Genomic DNA, 19,402 nt, shown 5'->3' with positions numbered 1-19,402 from the left:
CCCTTAAAATGAACACTGATAGGAGGATGGCTTTTGTAATTTGCTTTTATGCCTTGCCTTCAGAAGCTGTTGATACATTTGCCAATTTTTCTTACATATTATATATATCACATATAATATATATAGCCATGTTATATATATCATAGATACATATACGTATAGCCAAAAGTGTAACCCTTGGCATTTATAAAAGTCTAATCTGATTTTATTGCTGAAAGCAGAAATATATGGAGAAGAAAAAAAGTATCCTATTTCCTTCAGTATTGATAGCACAAATGAGAGCTTAGTGTTTCATTCCAACGAGCTTGTGGCTTTCATTAATCTCATGCTCACAGCTGATGAATGAAAATTGTTTTGTCGTCCTAGGCAGACTGCTCCTGCAGAGTAATTAATCCCAGATGAAGGGCTGGAACAACTGCCAATGAAAATGCTGTGTGTCTGCAGCTCAGCTGGGACTCACCAGCGAGGACTTCACTGGCAGCGACTCCTGACTTTCTGATTCCTCTCACTTACATAGGGAGGGACAAATGGAGCCACTGACACTTGCTTTAATCGAATAGTCTCTGAGACAGGTGGCCAGTCAGGATGAAGGAGGTACAGAGGGCTTCTTAGATAAGAGCTTCTTAGGGTGAATGAATTTCACAGTGAAAGACGCTGTCCTGGGCAGAAAAGCTACCTTAGTATTTCTGGGTAGGACAGGATCAACTGGGATTATGAAGCATAAGCTGTAGTCCTCTAATAGGGAAACAAAACGAGAATTAGACATAATGATAGGAAGAAAGGAAACCCGTGAAATATTCACCTTAATCTTTAGTTTGTCAGTATTCTGAGATCTAATATGGAACCTAACAGGTGAATAGGCATTTTAAGACTCGAGCACAGCCAGCACTTACTTATATCTGAGTGTGCAGTGGTTTGAAATCAGTTTTATATGCATAAAATATGTCTCAAAACTCCTCTGGTGGGTGTCTCCCTTGCCACACCAGCCTCACTTTCATGAAGGGGTGAACCTAGAATCACAATCATGTATTTCTTGAGCAGCTCTATTTCTAACAAAGTTTTCTTTTTTTCCCCTGGGGCACGAAAATTCCCAGAAAGAGTCAAAAGCCTCCTTGCTTCTCAACGTGCCATCTAAGAAACAGCAGTATCGGCATCCCCTGGAAGTTTGTTAGAAACAGAGGATTTGGGGCCCAACCCAGACCTACTGAATCGGAATTGCATCTTAACAAGATGCCCCCGTGATTCCTTTGCAAATTACAGTTTGAGAAGCCATGCTGGTGAGGACTAGACCTCGCCCTTGACCTTATGGTGTCCCTCCATTCTCCTCTACGTTCCAGCTCCATTTTCTGCCTCCCACTGTTGTTGAGGCTCCTGAACACCCCCTGCCTCTGCCCCTGCAGGTGCCCACGGGGTCTGTGCTGATGTGCTCTGTGCTTTGAGGGAGTGGGTGACAACCCAAAGGCTGCTTGCTTGTTCCCATCTCTGCTGCCTCGCGTTGATTTTGTAACAAGTTCCTGTGCTTTGACCATCCCTCTTCTGATACACGAGTTCTTTTCCAATAGGTGCCTCAGTTTACTCACGTGAATAAAGTGCTAGAGGACTCTCCCCTTTGGTCTACATACTAAATCCTAGGGTGAATCTATCTTAGGTTCAAGCTGGGAGCTCCACCGGCCATCATTTTAATAATAACTAGCATAAGGATTTAATAATACTCTGGGTTAAAGAGAGCCTATATTAGCTTCTGATATTTTAAAATCAGGAGATTTTGCATAAATCTGTATCAGGGGCATCTCTTGACAAACCTGGGTCCGCATTTCCTTTTGTGATATCAGCTAGAGCTGTGTAGAGGCTGGACTGTCAGACAGGGTTACATCTTCCAATATGCTGCTGTCTTTAACCCTTTTTATTATCTCCCTAACTCCAAGTCCAGGGGTCCTTGGTATTTATCCTCTTATCTACTCTGTTGTTTTCTCATGCCTGGCCCAAGTCCCTCATGTTTACATTGCCTGCTTATCTCCTGTGGGCATTTGGATTTGGGACCATGAGCCAGCTTCTTAGTCTACTTTCTTAAACATGGTATTTTTAAAGTGTGCCATTTGCTTTTGTTTTCCATTTTATAAAGGTGCACTGTAAAATTTTCATACCTTTTCAGGGTAAATCTGGATTCCAAACATAGAACATAAATCTGTGACTCCAAACATAGAAAGATTTGGACCTCTCAGATCAGTGCCTTCAGAATTGAGAGCTCAGCAGAATGTGAAAAGAATATATTTGGATGATAAAGAAACTCAGCCATGTTTTCTGGTTGTTTTCACCGGACCCTTTAGAATACACTGCAGCAGTGGGCATAAGGCCATTTCCAAGAACATGTCACATACTGAGTAAAAAAAAAAAAAATTCCAGAACTCATTCTTTGTTTTCTATCTGGAGCTTAAAATTTTAATTTCTGCTGATGTAAATTTCTATAAGAGTTCATCTCCATTTATATTATTGATTTGGAAATCTATCAGCTGACTTCTATATCTGTCAAGGAGTCTGATGCATCCTACCATGTGGTTGGCTATAAAAGATATGGGAATGTGTAGAATTATGTATATCTCCAGCCTGCCTGCAGAGGGCCTGCTCCTGCACTGTGGTCTTTGTGGCACAAGGGAATTGGCCAGACCTGGCAGTCTCTGTCTGTGGCACAGACCTCAGAGAGGTAAGTAACAAGTCTGGCCCGTGTCTGAGGAGCAGGCCGGGAGTTTGCATTGCTGACCATCCAGTAGCAGAGCTTTTCCACAGTGTGCTCCTTCTGCATCACTGGCGGAGAGAATTTATCGTAGGACAATGGACACACTGGCAAACTACTTCTAGAACTAGCTGCCTTTTGTGGAGTCAGCAATATTGGAAAGGTGAAGGGGGAGGATGGGGCAAAAGCAATGAACATCTCAACTAAAGAGAACTCTTTAACACGTCTAATCATACGCTTGCGCATTCGGCCAAGAAGGCTTTTACTTCATAGCTTATGACGAATTAGTTTCTGAACTAAGTTGCTACCCCTGCCGTCTGCAATAAATGCACACGTCAGGAACGATGGCTTTCAAAGCCAATTATGAAATTATGAAATATATGTTGGGACAGGGCGTCACGTGGAAATAGCAAATAGCAGTGTAATGTGTGGGAAACGCACCGAGAGGAGCTGGAAACCTAGAGCATGTGTCGACATGGTACATGCAGAGCAGCAATTAATTGGGCAGAGAGGTTCTGCTTCAGATCCCAGCTCCCTGCAGTGTGTGGGAGGGCGTTCCCCTCTGTCAAACTGGATAAATCCTGCAGGGTTGAAGACTCCCTTTCTTCCCTCTTCCCTCCTTCCTTCTCTCCCTTCCTTTTTTTTTTTTTTTTTTCCTTTTTTATTTCTTAAAAAATTTCTTTAAAACATTTTCAGAAAATCAAGTACTTTTTACTCTTCTCTCATTTCCCACACTGAGCTGTTACCCTAATCCTGATGAAATGCTTATTTTGGTGCCCTTAATAGTTTTTCTCTCTCGTTTTTCTCCTTGAGTCTTCCTTAGTAAGCAGAGGCCAATAAATTATTCCTAGTTCACTTCACTATGGGCTTATCATTCACTATGGGGTTGTAATAATTTCCCTTTAAATCTCTATCCCAGAAAATGAATGCTTTCAACACAAAGCTCATTTGTATGCACATTCCTACTTTTATCCATTTCTAGATTTTTTTCTAAAGATGTTTTTAATTGGGAAATTCAGAACCGCATCATGCTTCTGGTTACTGAAGACCCACACAGGAAACACTGTGATGGAGGGTGGTGGGTAAATTTCTTCTGAGCATTTGGGGCAAGGCGTGTGGTGCCCAGAGAATCCTGTAGCTGCACACACATATACACACTCAGTCATCTCCAAACAGTCCATTGAGTAGTCTGAATTTGATGAGATTCAAACAATAAATTGTTCTGCTTTTTTCAAATCACTGTCTTAAACATGTTTCATCCAATCTCTTTTTTATTTCATCAACATCTCAGACAAATCCCATAATGATTCCAATTTTTTCTATCCTTAAAACATTCTTTCTCTTACTCCATTCTAAGATTTTCTTTCCCCCATTGCTGTTGTGACTTAGGGCTGGAAAGACTTGGAGAGATGAGAGGTATGGTCTGCTTGTAGAACATACCACCTGCCTTCCTTTCCTTCACCCCACTTCCTTTCCTAGGTCCCCATGCCTGTTTTGCAGGAAGGAGAAAAGTGATTGAAGGTGACAAGTGTTTCTCGTTTATCTCGTGGTTGACGCTGGTTGGCTGCCCCAGGTAGTGCTCTGTTGCCAGGTACCCCTAATATTTTTGGGGCCTGGGGCATGAGTATGGATGGAAGCCCAGACATCCTATGTCTAAATATTAAGAAGTTATATATCAAGCTAACAGAGTATTGAATAAATATACTACTCCATGTACTTATCTTGATAGATACATTTCATAATGACCTTCAAGGCCAGGTTGGAATTTAGAGTCCTTGAACTCCTTGTAATTTTGTATGTTAACATGGTGGCTTGGGATGAACTGTCCTTGCCCTCCTCCCGACCCATGGCCCAAGGCGTGCTCTCCTTATCTTTCCTGGATCTCACACTGATAGTGGCCTTGTACACCTGTGTGTAGTCACTGCAGTCAACAAATGCAAGCTCTGTTTTACCTCCTGTCACCTGCTGCAAACAGCCACCCCATGGCTACTTCTTGGGCATAGGGGTTTTGTTCCTCAGGAGAATGGGCTCAGGAAAGAAGTCTGTGTAAGATCTGAAAACAGGCTTAGGACCATTTGGAGAAAGAATTCTAGATTACTCGGAGCATGATCTAGAAGAGGATTCAGGCTTCAGACAGACAGGTCCCTTTGCACCTCACCTTGCAGAGATGGGCATGGCTGTAGGAGGGCGAGAATGGGGTCCTCTAGAGAGCAGGCTAACAGCTACCCCCTCGAACGATTCTCTGCTCCCTTTTGTCTTCTGCTGGTATAAGGTGGGGGGGTGAAAGTGGGGTGGGGAGGTAGTTGGAGGATAGCAGAGTTCGTTTATTTGTTTCTTAATAAGCCCATGAAGAACTGTCGATCCCCCATTATTAGGTAATTTATGCTCTATGTTCTCAGCTTACAATCTGAGTAGCCCATTCCAGAGGCAATAAGAATTGGCTCAATCCTCTCAATATCCTAATATACATGCAAACAAAATATCTCTCCTATTAGAGTAGGTAACTTTGTCAATTAAAAAGAAAGAGGACTATATAGCCAAATATTTACCTTGATCTTTGCTTTTTGTGTATAGAAATTTTCTTTTACTCGCAGCTATACAAATAGCATACTTGTGATTTGGCTTAAAAATGTATTTGGGCAACATGCAAATTACCAATTTAATGCCTTCTCTTTCTAGCTTCTCCCCACGCTTCTACGCCTCCACCTGTCACCAGGCTAGGCAATGCACATACACAGTATTCCCACCAATACCAATTCCGTCAAAATCTCCAAAGGTGCTCCAACATTTGTTTTTCTTCTGAGACATAAATAATAGATATTGCTCACTTACCAAGCGTTGTTCCATGTGCAACAGGGAAGGTGATGTACAGCCTCTGATATGGTACCTTTACTCACTCACACATCCTCTCTCACTAAGGAGAACATTTCAGAATGCTAGTGTGTGAGCATGAAGTTATTATGAGGATAACCTTGAACTCACTCTATTCTATATTAAAAGGTAAATCACTTATAAATAACACAGCTATTATCAGTAATAAATTACCTGCCACAAATTGCACAACTGTGATACTAAAGTTGACAAGCAATTCCCTAGATGACTGAAAATACAAAAAGCAATAGAGAGCAGGATGTTATAACAAAGAGAGAGGATCTGATTCCTGAGAGGGACCCTAATTTATGGAAGGCCCTAGATACATGGACCAGGTCCTATAACTCACTTTCAGATTCATCAAGCACTCATTAGATACTGACGTGCTTCTACATAGTTGTCATGCTTTTAGAAATATTTATGTGAAGGTAAGAGTTGCATATTAAACATGTGTGCGTGTATGTGTGTGTGTGCAGACACACATGTAATGAACCAGGAATAATAATTGATGGATTGATGATTTTACCTATATTATCACATTTAATCCTTAAAACAACTCTGTGGGAGAGATAAAGTCAATTCCATTTTATATATAAGGAAACAGATGCTCAGAGAACTTACATAATCTGCCCAAGTTCATACATGTAAGAATCAATGAACTGGTACAGGCACTATGGAGAACAGCATATTTTCCCCAAGAATTTAAAAATAGAACTACCATATGATACAGCAGTTCCACTTCTGAGAACATATCCAAAGGAAACAAAATCAGTATCTCAAAGAGATATCTGTACTCCCATGTTCAATGCAGCATTATTCTTAATAGCCATGGTATGGAAACAATCTACGTGTCCATCCATGGATGAACGGATACATAATCTTAAATGTTCTCACTAAAAAAAAGGTAAATATGTGAGGTGATGGAATGTGTTAATTAACTCAATGAGGGGCATTCTTTCACATTGTATACACAGATCAAATCATCATGCTGTACACCTTAGATATCTTACAGTTTTTTTTTCGTCAATTATACCTTAATAAAGCTGGAATAAAAAGACAACAAATACAACAAAAACAGCAACAAAAGAAGCAATGAAGCTGTGTTGCAATTCAGGACCTTCTGACTCCAAGACCAATGTTCCTAACCACTATTTCCTTCCGTCCTTTTGATTTTTACTTCTTTCTTTTACTTAACAGAAATAAATGGAGCACCTGATATGTGCCAGGTATGTTTCTAGGAGCTGGGTGTACAGCAGGGACAATACAAATTCCTGCCTTCCTGGAACTTACAATCTACTTGGAAAGGCAGGTTATAATCAAGCAAATAAATAACTATATAAATACACAATGCACCTTCAGGTAGTGATAAATGCTATAAAAAGAAATCTCCAGAAGGTGAGGAGATTGAGAATGGGGGATGGGGTAACAGGTGGGAGCAGGGGCAGGGTGCTTTTTCAGGTATGGAGGTCAGGAAGGTCTAACAATTGACATGCTTCGCAAGATACTGCCTGTTTTATTGAAGGATCTAAGTTCCACTGTGGCCCTGTAAAAAATATGCATTTGTTAGCAGAAACCCTTTGGTGCTTTCTACAACTTGTTTGTAGTTTATGGTTTGTTATGTAGTATTGGATGCATTTGCTCTGAATTATCCCCAATGAAAGAGAAGACTTTGTGAGCTCTTTCTAAAAGCAAGGTAAGATGTCTGAGTATATTTAAAAACACTAAGTTTTTATATGGCAAGCAGATACAGATCCTGTATTTAGGCTGGGTGCCCCTTTAACTAGGACCAATATTACAAGTTTTGGAAGGAGGAAGAAAATTAGACGGATGTGAAAGGGTGAGTGAGGAATTTGGGAGGGCGTTAGTAAGGGCAAATTGCTAATGGAAGCAGAATGTGAAAACTATAGATACATAAATGAAGCCTCACTTTTGTTTTACTCAAAGAATGTAAAAACCTTGGAATAATTCAATCCTAGAAGCACATAAAAAGTAAGTCATTTTACAAAATGCATCAGCACCCTAATTAGAGGTTCATTTTAAGAATAAATCTCCAGACACTATAAAACTCTTAGAGGAAAACATAGGCAGAACACTCTATGACATAAATCACAGCAAGATCCTTTTTGACCCACCTCCTAGAGAAATGGAAATAAAAACAAAAATAAACAAATGGGACCTAATGAAACTTAAAAGCTTTTGCACAGCAAAGGAAACCATAAACAAGATGAAAAGACAACCCTCAGAAGGGGAGAAAATATTTGCAAATGAAGCAACTGACAAAGGATGAATGTCCAAAATTTACAAGCAGCTCACGCAGCTCAATATTAAAACAGCTAGCAACCCAATCCAAAAATGGGCAAAAGACCTAAATAAACATTTCTCCAAAGAAGATATACAGATTGCCAACAAACACATGAAAGGATGCTCAACATCACTAATCATTAGAGAAATGCAAATCAAAACTACAATGAGATATCACCTCAGACCAGTCAGAATGGCCATCATCAAAAAATCTACAAACAATAAATGCTGGAGAGGGTGTGGAGAAAAGGGAACCCTCTTGTTGATGGGAATGTAAATTGATACAGCCACTATGGAGAACAGTATGGAGGTTCCTTAAAAAGTAAAAATAGAACTGCCATATGACCCAACAATCCCACTACTGGGCATATACCCTGAGAAAACCATAATTCAAAAAGAGTCATGTACCACAATGTTCACTGCAGCTCTATTTACAATAGCCAGGACATGGAAGCAACCTAAGTGTCCAATGACAGATGAATGGATAAAAAATATGTGGCACATATATACAATGGAATATTACTCCGCCATAAAAAGAAACGAAATTGAGTTATTTGTAGTGAGGTGGATGGACCTAGAGTCTGTCATACAGAGTGAGGTGAGTCAGAAAGAGAAAAACAGGTACCGTATGCTAACACGTATATATGGAATCTAAAAAAAAAAAAAAAAAGGTTCTGAAGAACCTAGGGGCAGAACCGGAATAGAGACGCAGACGTAGAGGATGGACTTGAGGACATGGGGAGGGGGAAGGGTAAGCTGGGATGAAGTGAGAGAGTGGCATGGACATATATACACTACCGAGTGTAAAGTAGATAGCTGGTGGGAAGCAGCTGCACAGGGAGATCAGCTCAGTGCTTTGTGACCACCTAGAGGGGTGGGATGGGGAGGGTGGGAGGGAGACGCAAGAGGGAGAAGATATGGGGATATATGTATATGTATAGTTGATTCACTTTGTTATAAAGCAGAAACTAACACACCATTGTAAAGCAATTATACTCCAATAAAGATGTTAAAAAAAAAAAAGAATCTCATCAGACCAATTAACCAAATTTTGCCAATTTCAATCCCCTATTATTTTTTTCCAGCAATTTTCTTATCATTGTAATTTATTTCAGCAATTTCCTTGATAACCTTCTCAGGATGGCACTCTCAGATACAACTGTCTGCAAAAAAATATGCTGAATCCATCCACATAAAAAATTTACAGTCAATTTCCTTTTTCACAGTTATAAATGAAATGGAATCATCTGGACTTGTGCCCTTCCACCATCTTTGCAGGGGGTTTAATGAGGTGGAGAAGAAGGGCAAGATGGAGAGAAGAGAAAGCACTTGCTTTGATATAGGCAAAAAGTGGAGGAGGAGGGGTTGTACTGAGAGACAGCTGATTCATTTGATCCCCTCATTTTCATCACCTCCAAAGATCAGACGCTGAAGCTGAGTTAGTTAGACACTTCTGAAAGTAAACAAGCAAGAACTTCTTTATAGAATACCTCTGGGTGGGAGTTCAGCTCACTCTGACTCATTAATTTCTTCATTCAACACTGCCATAGGATAAACTGCTTTCATCTAACATTTCAAATCTCCTTGAGAGAAAAGGTTTCTTTTAAATGGGTTCCAATTTTCTCTCTTTCCACCTGAAGATACATTTTTTTTAACATTTAATTTATTTATTTTATTGAAGTATAGTTGATTTACAATGTTGTGTTAATTTCTGCTGTACAGCAAAGTGATTCAGTTATACATATATATATGTATATATATAATTTTTCATATTCTTTTCCATTACAGTTTATCACAGGGTATTGAATATAGTTCCCCATGCTATACAATAGGACCTTGTTGTTTATCCATTCTCTATATAATAGTTTACATCTGCTAATCCCAAACTCCCAATCCATCCCTCCCCCAACCCCCTCCCCCTTGGCAAACACAAGTCTGTTCTCTATGTCTGTGAGTCTGTTTCTGCTTCATAGATAGGTTCATTTGTGTCATATTTTAGATTCCACATATAAGTAATATCATGTGGAATTTGTCTTTCTCTTTCTGACTTACTTCACTTAGTATGATAATCTCCAGTTGCATCCATGTTGCTGCAAATGGCATTATTTTGTTCCTTTTTATGGCTGAGTAGTATTCCATTGTATATATGTACCACATCTTCTTGAAGATACATTCTCGATATTTTTTAATTCTTCTAGCTGCCATACTGCTGTTCCTGAGGAAAGAGCAATTCAGCATGGCAGCACTCTATTCTAGGCTTTCATAAGTTCAAAAAAAGTGCAATTAGTTCTAGTAGAGAGTTAAACTTATTTTGATGTTCCCCTCATTCTGAATTTTTTTGAGCTCAACTTTGGGTAAATATGGGTTAAAATGCTCAAAGTGTCCACTAGAATGTTACCTCCATGGGGACAGAAATTATTTTTTGGTCTGTTTTATTCACCACTGCATCACCAGTTCCCAGAACAGTGCTTGGCATATAGCAGATGCACTTTAAATACTTTTAAATAAATGGACAATTGAGCTGGTATCACCCAATTTATGCTTTTGAAAGTCACCATTCCCAGATTTTGCGATTCTGCTTTGTTTGTTTTTGTTTTTGTTTAACTTTTGGGGAACAGTCGCTTGACTAAGAGATAATATAAATTTTTCTGTTACATCCTAATGCTTCAGTATATTGTGCTGGGCAATTTTAGTATTCAAAATCAATGTTAGACATAGTTCATTTGTATTGTTTTGTAAAATTGCATATTATTTCTGATGCTTTGTTAGTTGAAGATCATTTGTGATGCTGAAACTTCTAGCCAGTTGTTCTTTAATTGGGGTTATAGCTAAAATTGTGGTTAAAGATTTTTTTCCAGCTTTACTGAACTATAAGAAATGAAGTTGTATGTATTTGAAGTGTAAAATGTGATGATTTGATATTTGTATACATTGTGAAATCATTACCACAATCAAGTTAATTAACACACCCATCACCTCACATAGTTACTTTGTTGTTGTTGCTATTGTTAAGAATGCTTAAGACCTACTCTTAGCAAATTTCAAGCATACAATGCAATATTATTAACTATAGCCACCAGGCTGTGCATTAGAGCCTCAGAACTTATTCATCTTATAAATGGAAGTTTGTACCTTTTGATAAATATCTCCCCATTTTCTCCACCCCCCCAGCCCCTGTCAACCACCATGCGATTTTCTGTTTCTATGAGTTTGACTTTTTTTTTAGATTCCACGTATAAGTGATACCATACAGTATTTGTCTTTCTCTGTCTGACTTTCACTTAGCATAATGCCCTTCATTTTCATCCATATTGTCACAATTGGCATAGTTTCCTTCTTTTTCACTGGGTGAATTATATATATATATATATATATATATATATATATATATATATATATATATATATATAAAATCGCATTATCTTTATCCATCTGTTTGTCAATGACACTTGACTGTTTCCATAACTTAGCTATTTTGAATAATGCTGCAATGAACATGGAACTTCATATATCTCTTTGAGATAGTGATTTTGCTTCTTTTGGATTTATAGCCAGAAGTGGGATTGCTGGATCATATGGTAGTATTATATTTTTTTTTTGGAGGAACCTCCATACTGTTTTCCATAGTGGCTGTACCAATTACATTCCCACCAACAGTGTGCAAGGTTGTACAAGGGTTCCTTTTTCTCTACGTGCATGCCAATACTTGTTATCCCTTATCTCTTTGGTCATTGATATCCTAACAGATGTGAGGCGATATCTTATTGTGGTTTTGATTTGTATTTCTTGATGATTAGTGACGTTGAACATCTTTTCATATACTTGTTGGCTAATATTAGGAAAAATATCTATTCAGGTTCTCTGCCCATTTTAAAGTTGGATTATTTGTTTTTTGTTATTGAGTTATAAGATTTCCTTAAGTATTTTGGATATTAACCCCTTATCAGACATATGGTTTGCAAATATTTTCTCCCATTCTATAGGTTGCCTTTTGATTTGTTGATTGTTTCCTTTGCTCTGCAGATTCTTTTTGGTTTGATGTAGTCCTACTTATTTATTTTTGCTTTTGTTGCCTGTACTTTTGGTGTCAGATCCAAAAAATGACTGCCAAGACCAATGTTAAGGAGCTTTTCCCTTATGGTTTCTTCTAGAAGTTTTATGATTTCCAGTCTTACAGTTAAATATTTAATCCATTTTGAGTTGATTTTTGTGCATTGTGTAAGATAAGGGTAGTATGGATATTTTAACAATATTAATTCTTCCAATCCATGAACATGGGATATTTATTTGTGTCTTTTTAAATTTCTTTCATCTATGTTTTATAATATTTAGTGTACAGATCGTTCCCCTCCTTGGTTAAAGTTATTTATTTTATTCTTTTTGATGCTATTATAAATGGGATTTTTTTTTCTTCATTTCTTTTGTGGATAGTTGTTAGTGTATAGAAACGCAGCTGATTTTTGTATGTTTATTTTGTATCCTTCAGCTTTACTGAATTTATTTATCAGTTCTAACAATTCTGATGGAGTCTTTGGGCTTTCTATATGTAAGATCATGTCATCTGCAAACAGAGAAAATTTTGCTATTTCCTTTTGGATTCAAATGCCTTGTCTTTTTTTGGGGGGTGGGAGGGGAGGCCAAATTGCTCTGGCTAGGACTTCCAGTACTATCTTGAATAGAAGTCGTGAGAGTGGGCATCCTTGTCTTTTTCCTGATCTAAGCTGAAAGCTTTTCATCATTGAATGTGGTGTTAGCTGTGGATTTGTCATATATGATCTTCATTATTTTGAGGTACATTTAAAATTTTCCATCAGAAAAACCAGTCTCCAAATAACATATTTGTTTTCAATGATTTTCTTCTCTCCATTTCTCCTGGAGTTACTTATTCTCCATTCATTAAGTAATTCAACTCATGCTTATTGAGCATCTACTATGTTTTGCAGTACAGCTCTCATTTCTGCATGCAAAACTGATCCCTATATATATATAGGCATTTGGGGGGGAAACAGAAGATGTTTAATATTCAATTCCTTCCCTCAAATTCTTTACCTGTTACTTGGGAGTGACAGATAAATATAGGTGCAACAATAGTAATAGCAAAAGATGGTTTAAATGCCTGGATTCAAGGTAGAAAGGGCTGCAAGTACACAGAAAAAGAACGATTTTACCAAGATCTTTGGAAAGCTTGGAGACCTAAGGTAACATTGCTTTGAAATCTAGGAGATGAAAATAGAATAAAAATGCGTTTGGGGAGAGGGGAATTTTCCCATCAAATATAAGTATTTGTTTTAGATTGGGTTCCCCAGGCAAGGATTTGAATGTATGTAATGTATTTGGGAAATGATCTCAGGAAGCCCCAGTAGGAGAGACAGAGATGGCAGGAAGAAAATACAGGGTGATATTGAGGCGTTACTGCTATAGACATCTAGAGCTCAATCCTACAATACTGAACACACTTCAGAGGGGCAGGGAATCTGGGATATTCATCCTCCAACTCCCATTAATCACTGGCTGAGAGCTGCACCCAGGTGATGGTAAATGCCTTAGAACTTTCAGCCAAAAGAAAACTAGCATTTAGAGAGTCACAGGTGTGTGTTGTAGGGTCCGTGGACCTGAACACTGTGGGGATATAGGTGGGTCTCCTATTCTTGGAGCTTGTAAACAGAAATAGTCCTGAAGAGGCTTTCAGGCTGGGCATTAAAAGCATTCTGATACTTCAGTCTATCAGAAGTTGAATTTGCTGCAATAAATGGAAAAGGTACACACTTGGTAAATGGCCCTGGAAGATATTGGGTCTGGGGATATTCAGGAGGCTTGGTTTCTTATGTCTCTCCATTTTCTTTCAAGAGATATGTTTATATTAGCGGCAATGTTCTTCTGCCTCCCTAGAGTGAGATCCTGTTGGGTAGAGGCTTTCTACAACTTCTGTACCAGTAACTGCACTATTGTGTTTCAGATTCTTTTATGAGATCGTCAGTCAGGTGTGGCCACAAGAGAAGACAGAGGCTCAGGAAAAAAAAAAAGTTTATTATACTCACAGGTCCTCGAGACAGGAGGCACGGTGAGCCATGCAGGGCCACCAGGAGGGACATGGGCAGAAGACAGGAATGAGGGGACAGCTTGGGCCACAAACTTTAGTAGGGTTTTTGCAGGAAAGATAAGGCAGGACAGGTTAAACAGTTTAGGCCTGGCTAGTTTGAATAATTTTGGCAGGCTGTAAACTATGGGAGTGGTTCCTAGTTGCCTAGTACCGGGCTTTGGGATGGTTAAGGCAGAAGAATATTGCTTCTTGAGGTGCAGGGACCAGATAGAGGAAGTAGGGCTCTGGATTGGTTAGCTTGCATATTAAAAACCTGCTCCTTGCTGAATCCTTTGCCATCTCTAAACATTGGCTAACACCAGAAGGAGTAGTCTCTCACTAGCCAGAAGGTTTTGTTTTTTGTTTTTTTTTTTAAGATGCCCAAACATAATTTATAGGAAAAAAAAACAACAAACAAACAAACAAAATTACACTCTGGAACTCCAGATACTACCTTATCTGGTTGCAGAAATTGCCCACCTAGATTTAATATCTGGGTTCTGGATATAATTTCTTCCTGTGCCGCCAGCACCCTCTGACCATATTGTCCATAGGTTATATAATAACAGGCGCCTATCATGTATATGCAGGTGCTTTGCAACTATGAAAACGATGCCCACGCTGTGAGGAAGAGCCACCCTTTGTGTCTTGGATGGCAAGGACTTAGAAGGATCCACCCCAGTAGGCAAGCACCTTCAGTGGGCACCCTTCCAATTAAGTTCTGCTTCCTTGTTGCTTAAAAGTTGTATTTTTGGTTCGTTTCTCCCTTCTTGCATTTTACTATCAGCAGTCAAGAGGAGCCAAGCCACTTCTTCAACACTTAGCTTAGACTGTCCTCTGTTAAGTATCCAGTTTCATTTGTTCACAAGTTCTACCTTCCACAAAAGCACCACAACTCAAGTACAATTTAGCCAAGTTCCTTTCCACTTTATAACAAGGATTGCCTTTTCTCCATTGTCCAATAACATCTCCCTCCTTCCCATCTGAGACGTCTCAGAATGGCCTTTACCATTCATATTTCTACCAACATTCTGTTCATGACCACTTCGGTATTGTCTGAGAAGATGGCTCTACAGCTCTTCTCTTTTTTTTCTGAGCTCTCATCAGAATCACCTTTATAATTCCACTCCTAGTAATCTAGACTTTTTCTAGAGTGTACCTCAAACTCTTCCAGTCTCTATCATTACCCAGTTCCAAAGCCACTTCTACACTTTCAGGTGCTACATTTTAAGCACCTCACTTCTCAGTACGAATTTTTGTCTTAGTCAACTACACTAGTGGTAGACAGCATGACTGAGATGTGAACTCAAGCAGTATCTAGAGCTTTAACCTCTATGCCCTGATTTTTGGTTCTCAGGGGATTCTCTATGTTCACTGTATATCCATTCTACATCTCACTTCTGTTTATCTGCCCTGCTTAGTCACCTGTCATCACCCTCGTTCATTTCTTCATTTCCTCAAAATGCTATTAACATCATAAGGCATTTGTGTGTAGGAGATTATTACTAAAGGCTTGGAGACTGAGGGAAACGGATTCCAGGCTAGCCCTGCACAAGTGAAGAGCAATATAAGGCTTATTATTAGACACCGCTGTGCTAAAAATCCATCAGCCATTCTCTATCACGGGGAATTTTTCTACACCATTTCCCTGTCTTGAGTCGGGCTTTTCTCCTCTTTCTTTAGATTCTTCCTTCTAGCAGATTAGCTTCTAATATCTTTTCTAAACCAAGCAGTGGGCCTGTCTTTGCATATCTAGAAGTTTGTTTCGGATATGTGCGTTTCTCATTTGGTTCTGTGTGTTCTGCCTTTCCTCTCCTTTCATCCCTCTGTGTAGCTCATTAGCATCTGGCATCCAGATCATAGTGCTAATATTGTCTCTCACTAATTAAATATTGAGACTGGTGGCCAAAATACAGATTCATTTTTTTTTACAGTATTGGTTTCCTCAGATTGGAGTATTTTGGAGTCACTGAGGTCTGGGTTAAAATCTTAGTTCCTCTGTTTATTTGCTGTCCACAGGCATGTGATTTATTACCTCTCTGAGCCTCAGGTTCCTCAGGCTACAATGGACATAGTAATCAGATAATGTACACAGAAGAGCCTAGCACATAGAAAAGCACTCAGTAATGTTAATTCCTTCCCTCCATTCTACCCTTTCTTTTTTTTTTGCTAGAACATTAATTAGAGGGTAATCAAGCTAGTAAATTTTCGTATGAGTCTAAGCTGTGATTTATGTCAGGTGTAAAACCTAAAGCAAACAGCCAGCAGGAGCAGTGATGAGTGTTATATCTGAGTGATGACATGGAATATATATGAGGATAATGTTGCGTGTTTAACTCAACTTTCCTGAAAGGTAGACAAAACCTTGTTTTGTTTTTTGTGTGTTTTTTTTTTTTTTTTTTTTTTTTACAAATGGGACTTGAATCCCAATGCTCTTACTTGACCCTTTTCGAAACAGGAAATAGTACTCAAAAGAGACTGTATGAGGTTGGTTTTCTAGGTTGGGAAACTTCATGACCTGGTTTTCCCCCAGCATTGCCAACTCTTGAGGGTGTTTCAGAATCAATTAAATAGACTTTGGAATACAAGTGACAAAAGGGTATAAATATAGGTTTTAAGGAAGAGATTTCAGTGTGCTTTTGAAGACTGTAATTAACACTATCGTCGATGAGCAGACATGTTTCAGGTAGCTTGGAAATTGCACCCCGTGTTCAGGTTACGTGTCCACAGTGACCTGGGCTACTCTCGAGGCAGAATGGACAACAGGAGGGCCTCGGTCTGTTAATTGGTCCTGCTTTGCAACTTCTAGGCAAAGCTGCGGCTTGCAGATAGTAGCTCATCAAAGGTTAAAATAAGATGATGTCTGATCTCTTCTTTCTAGATCTTTTCTCATTTGTGTCACAAGTACATTGAAAGAGTGGCATTTGCTATAATATGAGCCCCAAACATCTATACTCCTTTTCGCTGATGTCTTTCAAACTTATGGACTATTTCTTCCTGAAACTTTGGAAAATTTTCAGGCAGATTGCATAGTTGTATCCCTTCTTAGAAAGTAAAAGGTCATCTGGCCAATCACAGGGCATTCCAGTAAGTAGAATGTCTGATCTAGTCCAATAATCAAAACTTTGACCGTCATTCAAAGTTAATTTCTCCCCTTCTCCAGTTGGGGTCTCTCCGTCTGCTAAGTCTGCAGTGGGGAGTAAGGTGGGAGGGCTTCTCTGTTTCCCTACCTTGCTGTCCCCATCCCCTCATTGGACTTCCTGTGACTTCTTCAGGGTTTTTTTTTTGGATGGGGGATCTTACATGTCTAAAGCAGGGTCCTGGAGCGACACCCCATCAAGTGCAGCAGACAACGGGCAGGACGTGGCGGTAGGCTTCAGTACCAGGGTGAGGGTGAGTTTACCAGTTAAAGGAGGAATTGATGTCAGGTTGGCTCATCGGAACCAGCAGAGGGGCACGCCCCTCACCACCCCTTTGATAAACTATCATAGTGGGGATCTGATCTAAAGATTAAAACAATCACTAGCTGGGGCTGGGAGCAAGTAGGTAGGCATTTCCTGGTTAGACTCTATGATTAAGAAGGAAGGTCAGTCGTGTGAGTAGGGTGTAGGTGAGGCAGATACTGGTTGAACAGGGGATGTACAGAGAGCAAGAGAGCAGCCATCTTGGGTGGCCTGACCATACAGGCCAGGAAAACTTTTAAGTCTGTTACCATATTGAACGCATAGTTTCTTCAAGCTACTCTATCAGCCTACCAGCTAAAATTTACAGAGTACCTGCTCTGAGACAAAAGTCTTCTAGAAGTAGAGATACAGTTATGTTGTGATATTCAGACAGCAGTCTAGTTCATTCCTTTAATTCTCCACTCCGTTTTGGAAGGTCAGCACCAAAGAGCTGGTGACCAATTCCTTCCTGATTCAGTATCACCTACAGAAGCTTCAGATATGGTTAAGGACATCTCTGAATTGATAAAGACAAATTTAAATATAGCTTAAAGTCTCTTTCTGGATTGTAAAGCATCACACCAGGTGACCAACCTCAGGATGCAAGGACTGTGTCACATTGTTAAGGATCAACACAAGTGGCTCTAGAATAAATACACGATTTTTTTTTTTTTTTTTGAGTGGTGGCACAGAGCACTGCACTATGTGCAGGGCCTTAAAGAAATGTGAAGCGTCTCTGTCCTCATAGTTGTTTGCAGTCTATTTGTTGCAGTTCCTTTTGCCCTGGAATTACAACTAAGAGCAAAGCTAAACATAAATGGAGTTATGTGCTCCTGAGTTTTGGGGAGCTGGAGCAGTTGGGCATACCTACCTCCCAGAAGGTTTACTGGGAGAACTTACTTCTCTACTGACCACTATCCTACCCCTTAAGGTGCACAGAGAATAAAGGGGGCTAGTGTTTCCTCTTTACTAAGCTAAGGAAGGTCAGTAGGGTCAGTGATGCGAGAATCATCTATGATTCTAGGGAGCCTCAAAGGAGGAGAGACAGCCAACTTACTCAACCACTGGACACGTGCTTCACGAGAGAGCCTTATAACCTGCCAAAGTGCATAGGAAAACATAGGAAAGAGAATTAGGGAGCGATGACATGGTGAGAAATTCCAAAGCAGAGAGGAAGCCGGGACACATCCCATGTCTAGCTCTCAGTTTAAATAGGTATGGAAGAGTGACCCTCCTCATATGCCTGGCTACTGATAGTGGTGATACTGAAGGCTGCAGTTTTTCTGGAACCAGTGCTTTATGGGGGAACAAGAGGCACGTGAATCAGAGGGCTGCTGCCTGAATCCTTGAGCTGGGGTCCGCTGGAAGGATGGCCACATCTTCCAAGGGACCTGCCAAAGTCCAGGGGCGCCGCGCAGCTTGTCAGAGTCAGCGCCGGGCCCATCGGCCCGCGGTCACGGAGCTAGGGGAGCCGCCAGGGCCCGTCCCGGGGTGGTCAGCGTGCTCACACAGCGAGGCGAGATGTTTGCCCCTGCCTCACCTCCAAGAACGGGGAACCGGTGCTCTGACGGGGGAAAAACGGGAAGACCACACGGCGGCTCTACCTCCTTCTCCCAAGTGAGCTAGAAGCAAGGAGAGATGTAGCCGAACAGGGAGGAGGAGAGGAGAGCTCTGCTTCAGGTTTGAGACTGAAGTTTAAAAGTTAATAGTATTATTTTAAATATCCAAGCGAGGCAGTTTGAAATCAAAAAGAAGCAGATCAGTTATGGAATCCTTAAGGAGGCCTATTTTCTTAGTGGGATTTGAGAAAGCACAGTTAGGGGCCGTTAACTGAAAAACTAAAACAGTTTCATGCTGTTTATACCTGTTAATACATATATGTTATATATCTATGATATGACATCATACATATGACATCATAGATATACAAAATTACCCACAGAGTTTAGCATATCCTAAGTGATATTTTAGTGATAA

At 39.9% G+C, this 19,402-nt stretch overlaps 1 protein-coding gene across 6 annotated transcripts in view; it reads left to right on the top strand.

Annotated features, from left to right (window-relative positions):
• The window catches only part of GRXCR1 (glutaredoxin and cysteine rich domain containing 1), a 364,380-nt gene that overhangs the window by 263,355 nt on the left and 81,623 nt on the right, over window positions 1-19,402 (top strand). The gene's annotated exons all lie outside the window — the stretch shown is intronic.

This window comes from Balaenoptera physalus (genome assembly GCF_965194825.1).
Source record: "Balaenoptera physalus genome assembly, chromosome: 5".
Lineage (NCBI taxonomy): Eukaryota > Metazoa > Chordata > Mammalia > Artiodactyla > Balaenopteridae > Balaenoptera > Balaenoptera physalus.
Note: the sequence above shows the minus strand (reverse complement) of the source record. Positions and strands in the feature narration are given on the sequence as shown.